Genomic DNA, 26,666 nt, shown 5'->3' on the forward strand with positions numbered 1-26,666 from the left:
ATTCAGCGAAATCCGTCTCGCTGAATAGGAATTTCTGACCGTAAATTTGTGCAACGATTATGTCTCGATGCACTTCCTTTGCGGTCTGGAAGAATTCTTCGACTACTAGGTAGTCGAGAATGAATCTGTTTTCGAGGAATCCTCTTAGCCCGCTGCTTTCAACGGCTAAGAACATTTCTTTAACCTCACGGTCTTCGTATTTGTAGATTGAGTTGAAATCTGCCAATAGAATCTTCTTTGCTAGAGAGTTGGAGTTCATGTTCTTGAGAGAGAGTTTTAAGCTCAAAACTGTTTTTGTGAATAGTAATTTGTGAAGATTTGTGAAGGTTTAAGGATTGTTTATATAGCCAGGGGTTCGGCTAGATTAGTAGGTTTAAGCATGCTTGATGATGTCATCAGTTATTTAATAGGCTTTAACTTGTTGAAGTAAATAATGTTTATTTCCAAGGCAAAAACTAATTATTACCAAGATATTCATGATGACAAAAATCTGTTGACAAGATGTGAGTCTCCCTCTCTTGATGATGGACACATGTCGTCATCTCGATTGTGGTAGACTGTTTTCATTTATTACAGGCTTCATTTTTCAAAATATGCATGAAAACTCAGTTAGTCATCCCAAGTTAACCGAAGAAGTTCATTCCATCAGACTAGAATGCATTTGTACTAAGCGGTTTTCCATGACCGGTTTTAGTTGGATATTTTGTTCCGATTGTGAAGAAATGTTAGGTTACGTCAATATTTGTTCATCTTTGGATTAAGTATATCCACTTCAACCTGGTTATTTCAACCGTATAGTAAGTATACATGTGATTTGAAGTTATGAAGTAATCGGACATAACCGGAGACTTCCTCCCGGTTAGCATTCTTGAATTATCAATGGCCTATTTGAATATGGTTTGAGAAGCGAGAGCTTCTCCCTGAACACATATCCCGGTTTCTCATTGTTACTTAGTATGCATGCATAATCATGATATGAGTTGATTAACATTAGTAATTCCAAAAATATTTCGAAAGTGAGAAAACTTAGCTTCCTATAGCGGTTTTGTGAAGATATCCGCTACTTGTTGCTCAGTCGAGACGTATTCCAGCCGGATGTGTTTCTCCTGAACGTGCTCCCGGATGAAATGATGTCTTATATCAATATGCTTTGTTCTTGAGTGCAACACCGGATTGTATGTAATCGCTATATCACTGGTGTTGTCACAGAAAATTGGAGATTCCTTGGCTTCTATCCCGAAGTCCCTTAGTTGTTGTTGGATCTATAGAAGTTGTGCACAGCAGCTTCGGCTGCTATGTACTCTGCCTCTGCGGTTGATGTTGCAACAGATGTTTGTTTCTTGCTGCTCCAAGTGACTAACCGGTCACCTAAGAACTGGCAGGTTCCACTTGTGCTCTTTCTATCGATCTTACATCCTGCGTAATCAGCATCTGAGTAGCTTATAAGGTTAAAGCTTGAGTCTTTTGGATACCAAAGTCCCACTTCTTGAGTTCCCTTCAGATATTTTAGAATTCTTTTGGCCGCAGTATAATGTGATTGCTTTGAATTTTCTTGGAATCTTCCGCATACCCCAACCGCAAACAGAATGTCAGGTCGGCTGGCTGTTAAATATAGCAATGATCCAATCATTCCTCGATATGCTGTGATGTCAACGGCTTGACCATCCTCATCTTTGTCCAGTTTTACGGAAGGACTCATTGGCGTAGCCGCTTCAGCGCATGTATCCATTCCGAATTTCTTCAGCAGTTCGGCAGTATACTTTGGTTGGCTTATGAAGGTTCCGGCCTCAATCTGCTTAACCTGAAGTCCTAGGAAGAAACTCAATTCTCCCATCATACTCATTTGAAATTTGTCAATCATCATTTTTGAAAACTTATCACATAATTTTGGATCGGTTGATCCGAATATAATATCATCGACGTAAATATGAACAAGTAATATTTGTTCCTTTCTTTCAAATTTGAAAAGTGTTTTGTCTACCGAATCTATTCTGAATTTGTGACCAAATAGAAATTGTGTCAATGTATCATACCAAGCTCTTGGAGCTTGTTTCAAACCGTAAAGGGCTTTGTTCATCCGGTAAACATGATTTTCGTGTTCTGGATTTTTGAAACCTGGAGGTTGATTAACATATACCTCTTCATTTACTTTACCGTTTAGAAAAGCACTTTTAACATCCATTTGAAAAACTTTGAAATTTTTAAAAGTTGCATATGCTAAAGAGATTTTAATTGCCTCAAGTCTAGCTAAAGGGGCAAATGATTTTTCAAAATCAATGTCTTCTTCCTGTTTATAGCCTTGAGCCACTAACCGGGCTTTGTTCCTCGTAACTAAACCGTCTTCATTGAGTTTATTTCTGAATACCCATCGTGTTCCTATAACCGGTTTGTTTTTCGGTCTAGGAACTAGGTACCAGACTTTATTCCTCTCAAACTCATTTAATTCCTCTTGCATTGCTAGGATCCAATCGGGATCTGACAATGCTTCATTCACCTTTTTCGGCTCAATTTGTGATATGAAAGCTGAGTTTTCATAGTGATCCAAATTCTGTTGCCTAGTTCGGACGGGTGAGGATATGTTACCTATTACCAGTTCAAGAGGATGATTTTTGTTCCTTCTGAGGTTTATCCGAGACGTGTCTATCAAGCTTTTGGTTGGCTGATCAAGGTTAGACTGATCGGTAGGTTGAACAGAGTCAGACCGACCGATTTCTTCAGTAGAAACTGAAGAGTCAACTTTCTGCGGTAAAGCAGCTTGATCAGGCTGAATTTCAGCATCAACCGATTGGTCCTTGACAAATCGTCTAAAAACCGGAACTTCGTCTTCATCATCAGAATAGATATTGAAATTTTCCATTTTGTTGTGAAGATCGAAGGGTAATGCAGTGTTTCGTTCAACCGATTCATCGAAAACAACGTGTGCGGTTTCTTCAACTGTTAAAGTCCTAGTATTGTATATTCTGTAGGCTTTACTCACAGCTGAATATCCCAACATCATTCCCTCATCGGATTTAGCATCAAAAGCGGTCAAGTAGTTCTTGCCGTTATTGTGAACAAAGCATTTGCTACAAAAAATTCGAAAATACCGTACGCTTGGAATTTGATCATAGTAAATTTTAAAAGGAGTTTTAGAAAAGCGTTTAGTTACTAAATATCGGTTTTGTGTGTAGCATGCGGTATTGATAGCTTCAGCCCAGAACTTTTGAGCAATACCCGAATCAGCTATCATTGACCTTGCGGCTTCCTTGAGAGTTCGGTTTCTTCTCTCAGCCAGGCCGTTTTGTTGAGGAGTTCTGGCACTCGACAGCTCGTGTCTAATACCGGAATCATCAAGAAAAGTTGTTAAATTGCTGTTTATAAACTCAGTTCCTCTATCACTTCTGATTTTGTTTACTCGAATAGATTTTTCATTTTGTATTCTCAAAATCAGTTTGATCAGGTTTGGAGTTGCTTGGTTTTTAGACGCTAGAAAAGTTACCCAAGTAAATTTAGAATAATCATCGATAACTACCATAGTATAATGCATTCCTCCTAAACTGGTACTTTAACCGGACCAAACAAATCCATATGTAAAAGTTCTAAGCATCGTTCAGATTGATAATTTCCTTTACTTTTGAAAGATGACTTTACTTGTTTGCCCATTTGACATGCAACACATACTTTATCTTTTGAGAACTTAACATTTGGAAAACCGTGAACTAGTTCCTTGGAACATATGAAGTTAATTGTTTTGAAGTTCAAATGATTTAACCGTTTATGCCAAAGCCAGTTTGGATCATTTCCGGCTATCATACACACAGGTTTTTCAAAATTAGTTTTCCAATTAACTTTGTAAATATTTCCCATTTGGTTACCGGTTAAAAGAATATCATTATCCTGATTCTTAACTAAGAATGCGTTTTTATGAAATTCAATTTTGTAACCCACATCACACATTTGACTTATACTTAACAAGTTAAACCGCAGTTCTTCTACCAGTAATACATTACTTATGGATAGATTACCATGAACAATCTTACCCTTGCCCACGGTTTTACCTTTCGAGTTCTCACCGAAGGTTATGATTGCTCTGGTTTCATACTTGATGTCGGTTAGCAGCTCTTCGTTTCCAGTCATATGTCTTGAGCATCCACTGTCCAGGTACCATTTCGAATTCTTTAACCGGTTTCTCCTCCTAATCTGCAACAGAAAATTATTTACACCTTTTTGGTACCCACATTTAGTTGGGTCCATGGTTGATTAGTCCCTTTGGGATCCAGACTTGAATAAGTCTGATCACTTTTCCGGTGTCTGTTTTTATAATATTTGGCTTACCTTCTTGACTGTTGCTCAAGAATGCCTTATGTTGTGATGAGTTTCTTTGAGGTCGAGTTTTATTTGGTTTATTTGGTTTCCGGTTGACTTTCCTTCTCTTAGGATGAAACCAGTTTTCCGATTCAGTGGGGCTTACATACTTGAGTTTTTCTTCAGGTTTTAAGTCATTTTCGGTTGTTGAACTCTTGACAAATTTTATAAATGGAAGGTTGTCTTTCGTGAGTTTTATCCCGTTAGATTGTTTTGATTCGTTTTTTTTATTTGAATCGTAACCGATACCAAACCTACACTTAGGATGTCTTTTATAATTACACATTTGTTTTACGGCTTGACGTGATCTCTCCCATGCAGCCGTGACGTACATTGCCCGTTCATCGGTTTCAGTTACCGGTTGAACTGTCTTCTCATTATCGGAGAATAGTTCATCCGGTTCATACATTTCGGTTTCATATGTTTTAACAGAGACATTATTTGATTGTACGGTTTTAGATTCTATCGGAGTCGGTATGTACGCAGATATGTTTCTGAACTCAGCAACCATTTCGTTGAGTGCAGAAATCAAATCTTCCTTGGTAAACTCGTCAAAAGAGAAATCAAATACCTCTTCGTCGTTTGCCATGAAACATGTCACTCTTTCTTCACTGTCTTCATTATCGGAGTACGCTCACTCGCTTCCACTGTCAGATGCAATGAGTGCTTTCTGAATCTCCTTTCCTTCGTCTGTATGCTAATCATCGTTTCTCCGGTAGTCATTTCGTTGGTTGTCATTTCTCCGGTAGTTATTTCCCTGGTAGTTGTTTCCCTGGTACCGGTTGCCTTGATAGTTTCCTTCCGGTTTTCTATCATCTCTCTTTGGTTTTCTACATTCTGACCTGAAATGTCCAAAACCGTCACAGTTATAGCATCGTTTATTTGATTTGTCTACATAATTATAATTAAAATCGTTGTTAGATGGTGGCTGGCTCTTCTTCATGAATCTCCCAAATTTTTGAGCTAGCATCGCCATCACATATTCAGTTATCTGATCAGCGCTTTTGACTGGAGCCGGAACGGTTGATACTTAGACCGCCGGTTCTACCGATGTAACCAAAGCTCTGGTTGCGGTTGATGTGGATGTTTCATCTTCGATCCGAGATTTGATCTCGAACTCGTAGGCTTTTAGATCCTCGAACACATCATGCAACTTCATCTGCCCGAGGGTGCTTGATTCCCTCATCACCATGGTCTTAAGGCTTTGATGATTACTTCTCGGTTGTCATACTTCTTTCCGAGTGTTTGAAGCTCGTTGACCACACTGGTGAACCGGTTGCTGAATTATTTCATGTTTTCCCCCGGTTTCATCCTGATGTTTTCATATTTTTGTGTAGCCACTAAGATTTTGTTCTCCTTTGTTTTTTCGTTTCCCTCATGGATCTGAATGATCGTTTCCCAGGCTTCCTTTGCACTATCACAGTCTGATATTTTGTTCAAGGTGTTATCATCTATTGCCTTGTAGATGTGCCTCATGCAATGGTTGTCCAGGTTACTCCGTCTTCGATCTTCATTTGACCATTGGTCTGCCTCCTTGTTGATCTTGATTGGTCCCTCTTTCAGGACTCAGCTCATATCATCATCTAAGGTAATCAGATGTAGATACATCTGTTTCTTCCAACTGCTAAACGCTTCGTTGTTTAGCATTGGTGGCTTGTCGCTGTGGGTCATGCTTCCCATCTTCTTCGGTTGCTTGAGTGCTAAGAACCTCGCTCTGATACCACTTGTTAGGATCGGGGACACCCTTGGAGGACCGGGGTGTTTCCGGTTTCTGGAAGGGTGGCCGCTTACAACACACACAACACTTTGGTGATAGTCCGGTTAAAGACTATAACCGTTCTCAGCACTACACAAACTGTCACAGACTCTTGAACCGGGTTCAAGGGCGGAAATGTCTGTTTCAGTTTGAAACAACGTATGCGACTTAGATGATGTTTAGAAGGAGTCGGTTTTAGAAATGTGGGTGGACCGGTTTACGGAGTACGGTTAATTTGGTTTGAGGTTAGGTTGATTGAGTAAGTAATAAAACGAAAGAAAAGATACGAGACAAGATTTTTATGGATGTTCGGAGCAAACCCTCCTACGTCACCCCTTCTTCTCAGGTTATGAGAAGGATATCCACTAACTTTTATAGTTACAATAGCACTGTCGGTCGAGCCCAACTCGCTACTCGCCGGTTACACCAACTCTCTTTGATGTAATATAATAACACAACGCAAACACACACAGAAAGCTTCCGGTTTATGACACACCGGTTTTGGATCTTTCGAAGGATTTTATCTCTCTAAGATTTTGTAACTATTGTTCCCTTGTATTGAATAGCTTTCTTGCTTGATGATTCGCATTAAATGAGGACGCTTCATCTTCATTTTATAGCTGATGAGATCCAACGGTCATTTTCTTCTCTCTCCTCTGGATTGGTTGATCATCATCACGTCGGTGCAGGGAGGTTACTTGCACGTTTCACCTTCCTCAACACTTGGAAATCATGCAGACAACTCTGAGTGTAGGATGACGTAATCGGTTTTCAGATTTGAACACGTGTCGGGCATGCACCTCCGGTTGTCAACATCGGATCAGTAAAGCATCATTGCTTTCCTCGCATGCTTCCGATCTGATCTGATCTTCTTTTATTCCTTCGAGACACGTCTATTTCGTCATGTTACGTCACTCTTTGTAGATTGAAGTTTCTGGTTTTGTGTCTTGTGCAATATGATCCGGCTGGTATGTGAACTTTTGTCTTTGCTGGCCGGTCACTTCAGAAAGTAGAAACCGGTTCCTCTGATCTTTGACTTGATCACTTGGACTGGTTTCTTTGAAGTATTTCAGCAACTGGTTTATGAGGCCCCAACCGGTTCATACGATTTGATCTGTTCCTGCACATAGAGGTTAACAATTGTTTAGTTTTTCTAGCCGGTTCCAAAAATTAACTTTACTTAATTTTTTTCTATCAATTTCTTCATTTTTGATTATTTAGAATAAATATTCAAAACTTGTAATGTGTGGCCGGTTTGAAAATTAACTTTCTTAATTTTTCTTATCAGACCACACAATGTATAATTTGCGTCCACGCAATTTATAACAAAGTAGTTGTATTATAGTGATACTTATTACTACCTTTCATACAAGTGACTAGGGTTCAATTCTAGGCAATTGTTTTGTTATACATTGCGACACAATGTAAAAAAAATAAAACAGTTGCTTAGAATCGAGGTCACTTATATGACATACATGAATAAGTACTACAACTACTTTGTTTTAAATTATGTTGACGCAAACTTGCCTTCTAGTGAAGCGACCTGTTCGACACCATGGTCCTCCACCCGACATGTGTAACTCATCTTTTGTATCAACTGCTACAGTTGCATGCGTGGTCTCGTGGTCCTGCGAGCTGCTGGAGTCGGAGCTCGCGGGGAAGCGTCTTTCGACGTTGTTTAGCGATCATCAAGAGTAAGGAATTCGGGGAGGAAACCGGGAAAGCGAGTGGAGGGAAGCAGGGAAGGGTAATCAATGGTTGACCAGAGGAGAAGAGAGAGAGAAGAAATGAGAAAATGAGGGGAAAAGAGAAAGAAAAAAAATAAAAGTAGAATGGTCAGAATTATTTGAAAAAAATTATTTTTATAAATTCTAATTTAGGTGAGTTATTTTTGAGATACCCTATTTTGAGGATCCTCAAATATTCATATACGTACCTTTATGCCATTATGATTTATTTATATTAATAATTTTTGTATGCCATTATGATTTATTTATATTAATAATTTTTGTATTTTATTTTTCAGTTATCACTTCAATAATTATTTGTGAACATGAAACAGTGTATACTTTAAAGAAAGAATGGAATAATGAATAAATATTAGTTATATATTATTATTATATATATAATTAAGTATAAATTAATTTAAAAAATATAAATAAACTAATCATATTTACAAAATCAATAACCTAAATTATTATATATTTTTTAAAATTTATAAATGTAAATTCACTTTATTTTCCAAATCTTATAATAATTATTTATAAATTTGTAAATTTTTATCTTTATAAATATAAAAATTTAAATAATTTAAAAGTTTATTTAAATCAAACTTTTTAATTCAAAATATTAACAAAAAGTAATGCTCAAAATGTGTTCAACTTACAAATAACACAAGTTACAAGAAAAGATGTTTGTCCACTTCCGTGGACAATTTAAAAAAATGGCTTCCAAAATTAAAATTAACCAGTTGTTTTGGTTATTATTGATAAAGTTTTCATTCCAAATTTTACCATATAATAAATGTGGGGATGATTTAAATTTAATTTTTTTTATCATATTATCTATCTATTTCTTTTTAAATAGTCTCAGTGAAGATTTTCTATAAATCTATTGTATTTTATTTATTTTATCAAATATTAAATAAATATTTAATCATTCATTTTAAATAATCAATTTTTTAATAAACAAGATTTAAATTTATAATTCAAATATAACTCCAAATTCAAATAATTATAATCTGATTCTCTTAAAATGTATGTTGTGTATGCATGATGCATTCATGTTTTAGCTGACTGAATTATGAAGGTCAGTTCCAGAATCATGAAACATTTCCAAGATTAGTTTGTACATTTACTGCAAGTGAAACTATTAACCTTGAGATAATTTGAAAACTTAGATTTCAAATAAATGGCATGCAAGTTTAACAAATTTAAACCTAAAACTTGAATGTTTAGATATGTAAGTGTAGACGTGAGACAATTTGAATGCTTAGATGCAAATCACTTTAAAATATTCAAATATCTCAAATAATCCTGATCCATTTATTGTTAAAGTTGTAAAAACAATTATTAAGATATAGAATATCTCAAGATTTGTCATACAATGAAATTATGTCTTGTCTTTACCCATCATAGAACAAATAGGTGCAGCAATTTACTTCGAATATGGCAACATATTTACAAAGCAGTTGTTCAAGACTTCAAGCAGTCATAAGGTCAAAAAAAATGAGCCCATTTTTGCCTTTAGCATATACCTTAATTAGTTTATTTAAAAATTGGTGAGGAAACATGTTAGACTAGAGAATTCAGGAAAATGATTTACCATTCAATCCTCATAGTCTTCTATTTGCTCTAACAAATAGTTAACAGCCAATTCCTCATTACGATTACAGGCAAGGAATGCCTCAATTACAACGGCTCTGTCAAATCCCATTGCCTCAAGCTGCAAATGGAGACCACCTCAATAGTACAACACGACAAATTTGTGAAAAAAATGAATCAAGAGATTAAAGAGAAAATAAATTATCCATACACGTGCAATTGCTTCCTGCTCTGCTGGTGTGACACTGATAGAATGAGGCATTTCCTGATCAGCATGGTCGAACATATCCTTGAGAATTTAGTAACCATTAGCAATAGAAACATAAATAACCATAAAAGATTCCAAATAGGATTCTCCAAAAGGTGTCATCGTTTGAAAATAGATCTTAGTTAAAAAATTATTGGATATTTCTCATCTGGATCCGGATTTATATCCAAATCCAAACACATACAGTTTTTGAGTTCACTGATCTTTGGATACATAAAAAACTATGAGATCTCCCCGTATTGATCATTTGCAGTAAGCTACAAAAAGAAATGCACATATCAAATTCAATTGTAGTGTTAGTCATAATATACTAACCCTTCAGAAACGTCACTAGGCTCATTAAGCAGTTGAAGAAACTCTGTGTGATGCTCTTGTATAAGCCTTAACAGTTGTGGATTTTGCTTCCCAAGCTCCTGAAGCATGGGCTTCAAACAGAAAGAAGAAATGATCTAGTAACCCAAAAACCCATCCAAATAAGCATTTTTGCAAAACAGATTATCAAAAATACACCTGTAAAATTTGTGGATTTGATTGAACCATAGTGCGTAATGCTTGGAACTGAAAGCCAAATTCACAAAGAACCCATTAAAAATAAATTGTGCCAGCATCACAGCAGGGACCCTGCTTAAATGATTTTCATTTTTATAAGTTTTTAAAGTCTCATTAGATGACTGAAAGTAGTCAATCTGAGTACTCCAAGCTTTGACCAAGGCTACCAATTACCAGTACAATTTCTATTTTGGGTTATGCATCCAAAAATCAAAATGGTCTAAAATATAATTTGATCATGAGCAAGAAAAAAATCTCTATATCAAATGAGGCAAACAAATCACTATTATTTGGATCATGATCTAGAAAATGATTTATATACCAAAAGAAGCAATAAAAATCCCACTATAATTTGGCTGATCCAAAATAATCATGATGCATAACAAATCTTATACCAAACGAAAAAAACAACTTTCAGTTTTAACTTTGACGATTTTCCAATGTAATCGTGACAAATATAAGTTTCCAAATGAGATGAATGAAGATTAATCAAAACCTGTTGGTTGCTTCTGAGAAAAACAAGAGAACCAAGTTCATCATTTCCACCTCCAGAAACTGCTTCCTGTTACATCTTAACCATGCAATAAACAGAAAAAATATAGAGGACAAAGGAAGAAACTGAGAATGCTACCTGCAGAAACAAGTTCAGTGGAGATGAATTGGGTGCTCCGATGGAAGAAGCATTAGAAACTGTGCCCATTCCAGTCCCTTCCAAGGTAACCTGACTTGTAGGAAAGTGAGGCACAGGAACTGCAACTTCTGTTGTTTCTGGAATTCCCTACAATGTTAATAGATATATCAATATCTCACATGCCAAAATAAACTAAAATTAACAAGTTCAAGGGCATACTGAATATAAGTAATCTACAGCTCGCTCAGGATTGTTGTAAGCAGCTCGAAGAGCTCGAGTGACAGTTTCCTTATCCCAGTTGTCACCCCCATATCAATTATTTGTTGAATGGTCTGCTCAAGATTACTAGAAGCAACCAAGTTTGAAGCTGCGTGAGTATGGGTATCAGATGATGAACTGCAAAAGCAACATAGTACCATTGTAGAAGTAGCTCCAATATTTATCTACATAAATTAGAATTTAGTTGTTGTATTTCTAGTAGATAAAGGACTATATTTTATAATTAAGTTTTCTTTTCTGAAATGAAGAACTATCTTTATTCTCTCAAAAGAGAATCTATTCGTCTAAAAGCATTCTTTTTGTGGAACACATTCACAATCCAAATATTTCAGATCTGGCTTATTCCACAAAGATTCTTCATTCTGCATTCCTCGTTATCGTAACTAAGTTTGGAGATGTGTCTTGATCTATATTGGTGTCACCGATCCTATTAGAAATGCAAATAATGAATTAAATAAAAAATAAATAAAAGATTAGAATATCGTCATATTTATAATATATTTAATAATTCCGCAGATAATAACTAAGTTTATCATTATCATTTTTTCTGGGAGAGTTTAGAATAATTAAAACTTTTCTTAATTAATATTTTTTTCAATGTTTTTTTAAGTGTTATTTTATTATTAAAATATTTTTCATTCTTAGTTTTTCAAATTTGTGAGATAATGTAGTTAATAAGGCAAATTTGGAATTTCCATATTTTTATGTTTAAAAAAGTTTCATATCTCACTTATTTGAACTAACAAGTATTTTTTGTTTATTTAAAATTTATTTGATTACATTTAGTTTTAAAATTTAATTAATAAATGCATTTTTTTTATGTAAGTTAAATCTTTTATTTTATAGAGAGAATGAAATGATTTTAATCACCACTCTTTCTTATAGATAAGGGGTATTATTTAAGTGATGTCATCATATATATTAACAATATAAATCTTACTTATTGACTAATGACAATATTAGATATTTAGTAACATTTTAATTTTGGATAATTTAATATTCATTAAATGTATTTTTGGTTAATGACTTTATATATAGTTTATAATAATCATTTTAATTAATAATTATTTTGATTAATTAATCAAGAATTATTTTATGGTATTGCATGAATTATGATTATTGTTATGTTATATTGTTTTATTATTATAAATTTAATTTCAGTTCACTCTTAGCTTTTTTCTTTTTTAATTTTTCAAGTTCTTGTGAACTTAATTTTACATCTTCTTAATTTTTTATAAATAGTTAGTTGGGATAAACAATTAATTTTTATAATTAAAATTACCCAACCAAAATGGAAAACTGTAATGGCAGCAAATAGAAAACTTAACTAACATGGTTGTATTTTGATCAATTTTTGAATATTGGTTCGTCAATTACTTAGTCTACATCATATGTCTTTTGTCATATTTATTTTAGGTGTCTCAAATGTTAACAAAGAGTTTAATTAACTTTAAGAAAAAAAATAATTATTTGTAAAAAATAATTTTTAATTTGAGATTCTTAATTTTTTTAATTATTTATAAATGATATTAATAAACAATAATTTAAATTTAAATATTGAAAGGAATTCAAAATTACTGAAAAATTGATTATACTATTAAGATAATGTTAAAACCAATTACTTATATATCTTTTAGACCAAAATCACTCCCCACCTAATTCATAAAGAACTTAGTTTGATAGAAGTGTATTTATTTTTTATTTAGTGATTTTAGATTAAATTTATAATATTTAAAATATTACAACCATATTCATCAACAAAGAATTAAAGTATAGTTATATAAATATTAAAAATATTTTATCATTATTAAAAAGAAAACAATTTATATAAGTATTAAATTCAAAATCATTAAATTATGTACACATAAAAAATAGCATTAGTAAATAATCGTGTGCTCGTGTCTTAACTTAAATCTTAACTGTGCTCGTTTCGTTTTAGATCATATTTTTTAGGCGTTAAAATGATTCTTTAGAAATTTCCATTGTTCTAAGTTCTAATATACATGATTAAAAACATAAATATAGATATTTATGTTTTATAAGCATTGCTGAAATATAACTATGACAAGAAACATTACTAGATGAAGTCTTAACAAATGAATAGATGACTGTACTCAAAATTATATAAATAACCTGATAAATATGTATATAGGTTCTCCTCTCACATCTTTGGCAGGATAGACTGTGACACCAAAAATTAAGGAGGAACCAGAAATTGTGTGAAACAAACCTATTTAATCCTTTTTTTGCATTTAATTTAAATAATTTTTTTGGTTTAATATTATCATCTACTAACTTTGTTTAAATTTATATTTTAACAAGATATAATACAATTTATATCTCGAAAATATCATTAAAAATGAGCATTAAAGACAGTGTTATAAAACATGAAACAAAATTTTCATCTTTATTCTAATTTTGTCTTGTTGTCTCTCTACTTTTGCTGCCTCTCTGCTTCCTTCTAACAGGGCTTATACTAATTTAGTCAATAAGGAAATAAGCTTTTAAGTTTTGATCAGAACGATATATGGATTATGGAAACGACTTATAAAGTTAATAGAAGAAAAAAAAGTATGATTGAATGAGTGTCAAATAACTTAAAGGATGATTATCAATAGGTTAAGTTAATTTATGATTTAAATTAATTTAAAAAAGTTATAAGTATTAGTAATATTAGTGAATGATGTAAGAGACGTGATTTAAAGTTTAGTGAAGCCAACAAAATATTATACAATTATTAATTTAAATTAATTAATTAATTTTTATATCATTAATTACCAATTCGGCTTATTTTCTTATTTTATTTATACATAATAATAATTATTTTTTGATTATTATGGAAAGACATAATTGTCCATGAGCACACTAGTGCTGTGTCGTGAGTTGTGTGGTGTAATCTAACATTTTTTGTTTTATTAAATTTAAAAATTAAATATATATTTTTTTAAATTAATTGAAAAAAATGAAATATTTTTTTTTATATTTTATAAATAAATAATTCTTAAAATTTAAAATACAAAATAAATTTAAAATTAAAAAAGCCTAAAAAATATTTTAAAAATATATTTTTTTTTTCTTCTCAATTTATGTGTCAAACTATTTTTTTTTTTAAAATTTAAAGTATTTTTTAAATTTATATTTTTCCAAAAAATATAAGTAAAAATAATTCTAAATTTTTATAAAATAATAACATAATAAATAATTATTTTTAAGGAATTTACATCCCATTATAATAAATTCAAATACATTAATATTAAAAAAGTATATAAGAATTCAACATAAAAATTAAATTTATTTGAATATGATTTTGGTCAGCGGATTAATATGTAAAACTGAGTACTTTATATTTCATATTAAACTACTTTATTATCTAACTTTCTATATAAAAGATTTGATTACCAATAAATATATTTAAGAAGTTTTCTTTTAATTGCTCTGTCTTGTGTTTGTTTTGATTTCATTCTATTGTAATTTTTTTTATGTATGCTTAAGTACATTTACGAATAAGTTAATTTAAAAAAAATATATATACAAGTTAAAGATTCTTATAAATTATAAAAAAAAAATTCCTTTTAATTAACTAAGATAGTTCAATATAAGTTAAAAACACTCTAAATTATAAAAAAAGTTTTTATTTTTAATTAACTAAGTTCAAATGTAAAAATGAAAAAAAAGATAAAAACTTACTTAAGAATTCAATTATAATTTAAAACGTCTTAAACTAAAGTAAAATTAAATATAAATTATATTAAAAAAAATTTACATTCTACGTATTGATTGTGCGCAGGTCTCGTATGGGCAACTCTTACTCTGGCTTAGTGGCTTCTGATCAGAAAATGAGTAATACGCGTCAATTGTTTCGTACGATAGACTCATGTCTTTAATGAATTTCTTACACTCATAATACGAATTTAGTAGTTGATTATGAATTGGCAGTATTTCCTCCTTCAATAAACTCAATAATAAATCAAATGACGTGTTTGTCCACTGACCTACATTCTTTATGTGAAGAAGTTTAAGAAGAGTTGAGGCTTTGGAAATGCGAGAACCCTCATACAAAGGTAGTTTCGAATCGTCCAACAATTTGTAAAACGTCTTAGCATCATCAACGAGATGCTCATTTTCACTTGGATGTTCATTATGATTGTTGACATTAGGATACAAATCAGCAATAATATCTTCCATTAGATGATCCTCAACAATAATATCTTCCATTAGATGATCCTCAACAATAATATCTTCCATTATATGATCCTCACAAACTTCAACAGGTTCGTCTTCCATGATATTAGTCTCGTTATTTGGTGGTACATTGATCGGTTCGTCTTCAAGTTCATCATCTGATTCATCTTCCTCCACATTCTCAATAACATCATTTATAGTCCGACCTTCAATTCTTTTTTCACCGTAAAAATACCAAAAACCATAATTTTGTCTTATTCCGAATACAATCAGATGTGATCTAATCACAGTTTTATTCTCATATACTCGATTTGCACACCTTACACAAGGACATGCAATCGATGATCTACCCGTAGACCTTTCAGCAAATTCTATGAATTTGTCAACCCCCTCACTATATTTAGGATCGGTACGAAGTATAGTCATCCATGTTTTGTCTGGGATTTCCATCTAACCTAACATACAAATTAATAATCCAACAACCTAACATCAATAATCAAACATACAAATCATTTATTAATGTAATAATCCAAACATGCAATAATCTAATAAACCAACAATCTATCAATAATCTAACTTAATCTACCAATCCAATAATCTAACATACAAATAATCTAACTTAGCATTCAATATTATCCAACCTAACATCAATAATCAAACATACAAATCATTTATTAATGTAATAATCCAAACATGCAATAATCTAATAAACCAACAATCCATCAATAATCTAACATACAAATAATCTAACTTAATCTACCAATCCAATAATCTAACATACAAATCATTTATTAATATAATAATCTAACTTAATCAAATAAACCAACAATCCATCAATAATCTAACATACAAATAATCTAACTTAATCTACCAATCCAATAATCTAACATTCAAATAATTTACCTAAATCTAACATTAAATAATCTAACTTAGCATTCAATATTCTCTAACCTAACATACAAATTATCCACTAACCTAACATCAATAATCTACTAACAATCTAATAATCTAACATTGATTGTAAATAAGAACTAACTTGGATCTTGAAGTGCAAACTACAATCCGCGGCAGCAAAGACAATGACAAATTCAAACCCCGATAGAACTGAAATTAATGCAACCTGATTCAACAGTTCAACATATATATAAGAAGTATCATGATTGAATACCTAATTCAACCGTTCAAACGATAGTGAAGAACGAATTCAACAGTTCAAAAGGGGAAATTCATATTTTCTACAAAACAAAAATGGCTGTCATTTGAAAATAAAAATTGAAAAAGGAAGTCAAAACAATGGAGCAAGAGAAACTCTTTTCTTAATTAAGCGAAGAAATGAAAAGGGCCTAGAAAGTAGACAGATAACCTTGGTTGTATAACAACAAATCCGAATAATCTCAACAAATTCGAATTCATCTAAATTTTGTCATGAAATCATTTCTTTTCACTATATAACTCGACAGCTTACTTTACTGACGAAAGTCTACAAACACCAACAAGCTACTTCAACTTCAACTTCACAAACACAAACACATTTCTTTTTGCAATAAACCAGTTTGAACCAAATTCCCACGCCAGTCAAATACAAACAAGACCAAAGTGAACATGGAGATTGTGTGAAGGTTTTTCACTTTTAAATACTCCTCAAGAACTGGATTATGTGTCAATATTGAAATTTGTTCAAGAATGAATCATAAAGCAGCAAAATAAATTAGACTCAGATTGAATCATGGCAGATATTGTAAAAGGAACATACATCTAAATCAAATATGTCAAACAAGAATGTAAAGAGTCTTCATTCACTATAGAAATCAATGTATATCAAAAGTAAATTGCAGGATTGATTAGAGGGAGAAGAAAGTCTTACCTGTTGGATCGATGATCAGCAGTGTTGGCAGGGAATAAAGCCGCGATGAACGACGGAACAGTGGAGAGAAGAAAAGCGGAAGAAAACTTACCTGGCGGCGACTTCAACAGATGGACGGCGACTTCAACACACGGGCGGCGACTAATCGGGAAGAAGAGGAGAAAGCGCGGAGGAAGAAAAGAAAAGAAAAAAGAAGTTGTTCGCGGGTTTATTAAAGACTATCTGTAACGGCTATTGAAAAACCGTTACAGATAGCCAACCGTATTTTCATCTTTCCTTCCACTATCTATAACGGTTTTATCAAAAATCGTTACAAATAGTGGAAGGAAAGATGAAAAGACGGCTTAGTATTTGTAATGGTTATTGAGAAAACCGTTACAGATAATACAATAGTAACAGCTTTAGAAGAAACCGTTACTGATAGCCTTTTCCATAAAACGTCAAATGAAGTCGTATCTGTAACAGTTGTTGATAAAACCGTTACAGATAGTGAAAGGAAAGATGAAAAGACGGCTTAATATCTGTAACGGTTATGGAGAAAACCGTTACAGATAATACATTAGTAACTATTTTCTTTTAAAACCGTTACTGATGATCTTTTCCAAAACTGTAAAATGATACAATATCAGTAACGGCTTTCGAAAGTCGTTACTGATACTCGTAATTCGAAAAATATAATTTAAACTGCTATTATCTGTAACGGTGATTCTTTATATTCGTTACTGTAACTTTTTATCAGTAACGGTAATAAAAGACCATTACTAATGCTCTTATAACAGTAACGTTTTAGTATAAAAGTTACAGATAAAAAGTATTCGTAAGAGTATTCGAGCGCCGTTACTAGTAGTCGTTACAGAAGACCTTTTTCTACTAGAGATTGTAGTATTAGTTTTGAAGTGTATCTAGCTTCACGAAAAATTCAGCAGTTGACCCCTCAGGCTAGTCATTGGCAGAGTAAGATTTCAATCAAAGAGCAAAAGAGAAGGATTTATATTATTTATTTATTGAAGTAGGTTTGAACATGAATGAATTTAAGATTTGAAGTTTGGAGTGAACTTATTGTGAGATTAATTATTTTTTAAGAAATTTATGATTGAAATTGGTAGATTAATGTAAGTTTGACCTATTTTGAAAAATTAAAAAAATAAATAATAAATTAAATTACAAAAATAGAAATTTGAGGTTATTTCACATTTTAAGCTTAAAAAAGTTAAATTAAATTAAATTTATTACTCAACTCTAGCCGATCTCTAGGCTCAGCAAATGATGGGAGATAAACATGACCATATATGGTTCATCTATGGATGACAACTTGTCCTTATGGAAACGGACTTTCGCAGGATCTTTGATCGGATTTTGTTCGTTTCGACATGGAAGTTAACCGACAATAATATATTTACATCTTTGGCTTTTTATACGTTCCAAATATTAATATATAGATAATAATATTATTTTAAATTAGATAAACATGATGATCAGTTGGTATATGGAAATAGTGAATCAATCCGATCTGATCAGACTAAACGACATTCACTATTTTGTCGATATTAAAAATAATTCTTGTTTTTAGTTATTTATTTTTTATTTTTGTTACAAAGTCAGAATAAACAGATAAGCACGATATATGTGTATATAAAATAAAGTAATTTGGAGAAATTTGTATGTCATTGTTCTTTCCATAAATGAGATATCAAATGTCAATTCATGATTTACTCACAAATATTGACTTCTTGACCCTCTTTATATTTTATTCAAATGCTAATTAATTAGGTAGAGGGTTGAATTCAACCCATCACAATCATTCTTTTTAATCTATTCTTAAAAAAAATAAAATAATCTTAAAACAAACTATAAACAATCTTAGTCGTTACCTCACCCAAATTTAAAATAATTTTATAAAATGCTTCACCACAATCTTTAAATATGATACATATTAACAAATTTAAATAAGTACAATAACTAATATTTTTAAGTTATATTTTAATATATAATCCATAAACTTATATAAATATTTTTGCAAGCCTTTTGCAATATTTTGAATGAGTTTCTTAAATGGCTTATTGTTTTTTAAATTAAATTATATTAAAATGTTCACTTGTCGAAAAAAATTGATAAATTTGTAATGTTTGTATTCGTTCGATGCATATAATTTATAAGATTATTATAACATTTTTTTTATATTCGTTCTCGAAAGTATGTGAAATTGATTGAGTTAATTGTTTTTTTCGAAAAACTGTAAACTCATAACATATTGGATAATGTGGTTATGGTTATGGTTATTTTTATTATTATTCTTATTAATTTTTTTTTTCTAATGTCAAATTTTTTTGTTGAATTTTTTTTTTTATCATTTTAAATATATAGAGACTTTTTTTTTTTTAAAAAAAAAAATCCACTTTACAACATTTGGTTGGAATTAATTTTGAATTAATATATAAAACAGTATTAATAAATTTTGACTTTTCTCTAACTAAATTTAATTTTCAAGCAAGTTTTTATTTAAATTCATATTTTTTTAAGTATATATATATAGGCTTAAAATTGAATTGCCGGATGAGGCAAGTCGTTAATTATGACATTAGCGTAAGAATAAATAAGTACGACATGTATGGGTCAAATCGTGGATCGGTTTAAATAATAAGAAAACGAATAAGATTTTTTATATATATTTTTTTATTTCTCTGAAATATATAATCAACATTAATAATTTAATAAATTTTAAGAAAAAATTATTATTATTAATTTTAAAAATAAAAAATTAATTTAATTAAAATATAATAATAAATGTTCATTAATAATATATATATATATATATATATAATTCTACATTATTTTATTAAATAATATAAAAATTTTATTCCTTTTTTATTTATATCATTAACTAAAAACCATAAATAATTCAAGAATTTATCAATTTTAAGAATAAAAAATTAATTTAATTATATTAACATAATATAAATGTTCTTCTCCTCTTGTGTCATCAACGCACTTAAGGAATATGGAAGTGTATATATAAATATAGGAATACTTATATAATTTTTTAATATATATATATATATATATATTTATATTAATTATTTTTATATTATTATATACATATATAAATAAAGTTTTTTTTAAAATATTATATATATATATATATAACCATATATTTAAAACTTAATTTGCGATATATTTAAATAAAAATAAATTATTATTTTTGATTATTTGTATACAATTTTATTTGACGGATAATAAAAAAAAAGATTTACTAAAAAAATAGTTAAAAATAAATTTATCTTTTTAATTATTTATCTAAATTTTATATTTAACACAAACTATTTGTGAATTATATAAATTTTATAATTCTTTTTTTATTTTTAATTTTATTTAAAAAATAAAATATTAACAATTCAAGAATTAATCAACTTTAAGAATAAAAAATTAATTTAATTATATTAGTATAATGTTTTTCTACAAAATTATTTCAATATATATATAATTTTAAAAAATGGTTCATGTATATATATAATATAATAATATAAAATTAATTAATACAAATAGAATTATTGATATTATGAATCATTTTCTAAAATTATATATATATATATTTTATTTGTATTAATTATTTTTATATTATTATATTATATATATATGAACCATTTTCTAAAATTATATAAATATAATAATTTATTTAAAACTTAATTTTTGATGTATTTAAATAAAAAAAAGTATTATTTTTATTATTTTTTTAAAATTTATATTTGACGGCTAATATTTTTCGTATTGAAAAAATAGCTAAAAATAAATTAATCTCTTTGATTATTTATCTATATATTACATCTAACAAAAATTGATAAATTCTATTTTTATATTAAAAATATAATTTTAGCTTATTAAAAAAATCTAATATTATTTATCAATTTTAACAATTTTTTTCTAAAAAATCAAAAATTCGAAATTTTATTAGTTATAAAATATGCCTACACAAAATTATTAATAAAACGCCTCAATTATAAATGGTCTGATGGTAATCTTTCACACTCGAGACAAGAGTTTAAATCTATAAATATATAATAGTGCTTAATATAATTAGACAAGAGTTTAAATCTATACATATATAATAATGCTTAATATAATTGTTGGAGGTGGCATATATGCATGAGGACCGACCCCAATAAGCCTTATTATGTATTTAAACAAAAGATGTTGTAGCATGGTAGTTTAGGTTAAAAATCAAGAACTTTATTTTGGTTGTAACATAGTAGTTTAGGTTAAAAATTAAGAACTTTATTTTAGTTACGGGTTCAAATCTCACTAAGAACAAAATTAATTTTACATTTTTCAACTGGGGCATTTTTTCAACCCGAAGCTGGGGCAGCCCAAACTTCGGGGTCGACGCTCTGCATATACGCACCTCTCATATTTCATATTGATTGGGTATCAAAATAACCCAAAAAGTATCTCGCGGGTTTTGAGGCTCCATTTTCTATCGCACTATAAAATTATAATTTTGAGTAGTTTTCTTTCTCTTAAGATGCAGGATAAGGATGCATGCTAGGTTTATCAGCTGTTCGACGCATCGATAGATAGTTCGATGATCTTGATCTATGAAGCCAGAGATTTAAGTGAGGGTTTTGATTAGTTCCTTTTAGATTTTGACTATGGAGCAGAGTTCAACTAGAGTTGTAACTATCGCAGTAAATGGCGGAAATCTCAACAGTGTCTGACTATTCCGTTGAATCATCACAAACCATAACGCCAAAGAAAGACTATGGTTTATTAGTTGTTCGACGCATCGACAAATAGTTCGATGATCTTGAGCTATGTAGCCAGAGATGTTTGAGGTGAGAGTAGTGGCGGACCTAAAGGGGGGCCCGGGCCTCCCCAACCTTAAAATAATTTGTTTTTATATATATATATTTAACAAGTAACTCTTAGTCCAGTTGACTTTGTAACTGGAAGTTGAACATGAGGTCAGGTGATCTTGCCTTCACCTTTAATTTTATCTATTACATTTTAAAATATAATTTATCTATAAACTAATTCATAATTATATAATTTGATTAAAATAATAATAGTATTTTATATTTCTTAATTTTAAACTATTCAAAAATTTATAAGAAAATATAAATTAATATTAATAAACAAGTTAAAATAGTTACATTGGTTTTGTTCGGTATTTAAATAAAGAATTTGATATATTATTTTTATATGCATTATTATTCTATAATCGTAATCTCGAGTGTCTATTCACTTGATAATATATGTTTATCAACTTTTTGTATTTTTGTTCTTATTTATATTTTTTATTTTTTTTTATATTCTCATAAAACTAGGCTGAAATCTATTAAATTAGATTTTCAAATTTTTTTATATAGTTAGTTTTTTATGAATTTGTTTTTGTGTTGCATTTGATGAAAAATTTATTGGGAATTGCAAGTGAGTTATCACTTTTCCTACAAAGAGGAGATCAAAATATAGTTCAAGCAATGTCATTAATTGCGAGTTCGAAAAATCAATTACAAAAATTTAAAGAAGATGGATGGCATGATATTTTGGACCAAGTTAACAGTTTTTGTCAATTACACTCGATCTCAATACTTGATATGAATGAGCATATGATAATTGATAGCAATGGTAGGCGAAGAGGAAAAGGGGAACTCATCACTAATCTTCATCATTATCGTGTGGAAATCTTTTGTTAGGTATAATAAATATTATTTCTTATCTATTAATAGTTATTATTTATTATGTATTATCTATTAATAGTTATTATTTATTATGTAATGCTAGGTTGTTGACTTGATTATGCAAGAAATGAATAATCGTTTTTCAGAAGTTAATACATAATTACTTGGTTGCATATCATGTCTTCATCCTAGAAATTCATTCTCCAAATTTGATATTTGTAAACTCATTTATCTTGCATAAATTTATTCCTAAGATTTCACAGGAAGAGATTATTTATTTTTGAAACAACAACTTCGGGCTTACTTATTTAATTTGCGGGATGATCCTCAATTTTCTTCAATTGAAGACTTGAGAATTTTTGCTCAGAAATTGGTTGCAACCAGTGGCGGACCTACAAGGGGGGCCTTGGGGGGCCCGGGCCTCCCCAACCTTAAAATAATTTGTTTTTATATATATATTTAACAAGTAACTCTTAGTCCACTTGGCTTTGTAACTGGAAGTTAAACATGAGGTCAGGTGATCTTGTCCTCACCTTTAATTTTATCTATTACATTTTAAAATATAATTTATCTATAAACTAATTAATAATTATATAATTTGATTAAAATAATAATAGTATTTTATATTTCTTAATTTTAAATTATTTCAAAAATTTATAAGAAAATATAAATTAATATTAATAAACAAGTTAAAATAGTTACATTGGTTTTGTTCGGTATTTAAATAAAGAATTTGATATATTATTTATATATGCATTAATATTCTATAATCGTAATCTCGAGTGTTTATTCACTTGATAATATATGTTTATCACGTTTTTGTATTTTTGTTCTTATTTATATTTTTTATTTTTTTTATATTCTCATAAAACTAAGATGAAATCTATTAAATTAGATTTTCATATTTTTTCATATAGTTAGTTTTTTATGAATTGGTTTTTGTGTTGCATTTGATGAAGAATTTATTGGGAATTACAAGTGAGTTATCACTTTGTCTACAAAGAGGAGATCAAAATATAGTTCAAGCAATGTCATTGATTGCGAGTTCGAAAAATCAATTACAAAAATTTAAAGAAGATGGATGGCATGATATTTTGGACCAAGTTAACATTTTTTGTCAATTACACTCGATCTCAATACTTGATATGAATGAGCATATGATAATTGATAGCAATGGTAGGCGAAGAGAAAAATGGAACTCATCACCAATCTTCATCATTATCGTGTGGAAATCTTTTGTCAGGTATAATAAATATTATTTCTTATATATTAATAGTTATTATTTATTATCTATTAATAGTTATTATTTATTATTTAATGTTAGGTTGTTGACTTGATTATGCAAGAAATGAATAATCGTTTTTCAGAAGTTAATACATAATTACTTGGTTGCATATCATGTCTTTATCCCAGAAATTCATTCTCCAAATTTGATATTTGTAAACTCATTCGTCTTGTCAAACTTTATTCCGAAGATTTCACAGGCAGAGGTTATTTATTTTTGAAACAACAACTCCGGGCTTACTTATTTAATTTGCGGGATGATCCTCAATTTTCTTCAATTGAAGATTTGAGAATTTTTGCTCAGAAATTGGTTGCAACAGAAAAAACATATAGTCTTTCCATTAGTTTATCGATTGATAGAGTTTACTTTAGTTTTACCAGTTGCAACTGCATCCGTTGAAAGAGTATTTTCTGCAATGAAAACCGTGAAGACTGATTTGCGTAATCGAATGGGAGATGAATGGATGAATGATAGTTAAGTTGCATATGTTGAGAAATATATTTTCTCAACAATTGAAAATGAGTCAATATTGCAATATTTTCAACAAATGGAATCTCGTAGAATAAATTTGTCTTCTTTTGTACCGACTCATGGATAAGAATAATTTAGTAATTGTGCTTATTAGTATTTTGTAATTGTGTTTGTTAGTATTTTATGTAATTACCAAGTAAAATTTTAATTAGAAAATGCATTTATTTGGTTGCAAAAAAAAAGTTACGTTACTATGTATTTGGCCCCCCCGAGAAAAATTTCTGTGTCCGCCACTGATTTCAAACAACAAGGCCTTAAGTCACTATTCTTTTATATTATTGTTGGAAAATATTTATTTATAAATTTATATTTTTTTTCTTCGATTTATAGGATGAAAAATGGAAATGGAAATGAAGATAAACTAAAAAGAAATCAAACAAGACTCTTGACCTGTTGACCAAGTCAAACAAATTAGAGATAGGCTAATGCACAAACAATTTGAACAAGATTTGGCTTTGTCCTGGACGGTTTTAGGCATTGGTGCTAGAACAGGAGATTGTGGGTTCGAATATTTGCAAGTGGAGAGTAGACAGTGAATGTAGGACCTGCATTCGAATCCCTGTAAAACATTCTTTTTTCTTTTCAATTTCACATACCCTCTGAAACTTAGCTGCTTAATCCATTCAGTTAGGGAATGGATTTCCTGTTCTTCACATGACAACAATAAACCAGCCTACATCCAAACTACCGAAATACTATATCTCTACCAAATCTTGAAATAGGAATATATATTACATTCAACAAGACTGAAGCAACCTAATACAATCACTAGTTCATCATTCAAACAACATCACCTAATACTTTCACTGAAATTTGATGAATTCATTTTGCTTCTCAAAATTTCACAAAACTTTTCAAGATCTCAAACAATCATCTATAAGCATAGGTTAGTATCTTATCTTGAAAAATAACAGAAATATATATATAAATGATGTTACAAACAAATTAAATAAATACAATATTACAAAGAACGAAATCACCAGATAAAGATGTTGATTCGAGGCATGTGTTAGACACATTTTCCTTAAAACAGTTCCATCGTCTCCCGTTTGTTCTGGAGCTTATCGTAGATGGCTGTCTCCCAGGGTACAACGAATCTAGTAGTGATTCTGCACTAAAATCACTACTCGTCGAACTTGATCAGCGTACCTGAACTATCACCGGGTTTCAACGGAAAAATATCGAGCGAAGAACTCGAAGAACACTCACAAAATAAGAAGATGACTTTTAGAATTCTAGAGTGAGAAAAATTAAGGATGAAGTGATGTGTATTTTTTTGTCCATTGGATGGTGTGGGATAGAATGACTATTTAGATTGTTGAAATAATAACAGTTAATTAAATCATCAATTGATCCAACGGTCGGCATTGCTTGCCTCTTCACTTGCCTTAATATTTCTTCTTAATTGTTTGCCAAAATTATTGAAGACATTTATTTTGCAATACTCACGTTACATGGTTTTTTAATCTGTTAATAATAAAATTAAATTATCATAACAATTAATAATAATAACAAACTCATGTAAGTCACGTTACAAATTAACAACATTTTGTTAATTGGTCATCAAGGAATTTTAATTAATTAATTTAAATTAATTAATTCAAACATTTGGATCAAATTTCACCCTTTAATTCACGTTTGAATTTCATGTGAATTTGATTTAATTTTATTACCCACATTCTAATTTCCATTCATTAATGGAATTTATAGAATTAGTTTAAAAATTCCAACAATCCCCCACATTAATGGAAATTGAAAGATTAACCCGGTGAAAGTTTCAACAGTTGAATTGTACATAGGATAGGTAGGTGTAACCCTTTGAACCTTCCCTTATGAAAGTATATAACTTTACTAGCCGATTAGTAGACTCGATGTCCTTGAACTATTCTGCCATTTGTGTAAACGATTACACACTTTCACATAGAATTCTCCCTGATACATGTCAAGCTCTCATGGTTGTGTCCATTTTGGCCATGGAACAC

The 26,666-nt window shown here is 30.1% G+C and overlaps 1 pseudogene; it reads right to left on the bottom strand.

Moving 5' to 3' along the window:
* Positions 1-9,427: 9,427 nt before the first annotated feature.
* On the bottom strand, positions 9,428-11,290 carry LOC124917444 (annotated as a pseudogene).
* Between the last annotated feature and the right edge of the window lie 15,376 nt (positions 11,291-26,666).

Source organism: Impatiens glandulifera, unplaced genomic scaffold (genome assembly GCF_907164915.1).
Source record: "Impatiens glandulifera unplaced genomic scaffold, dImpGla2.1, whole genome shotgun sequence".
NCBI lineage: Eukaryota > Viridiplantae > Streptophyta > Magnoliopsida > Ericales > Balsaminaceae > Impatiens > Impatiens glandulifera.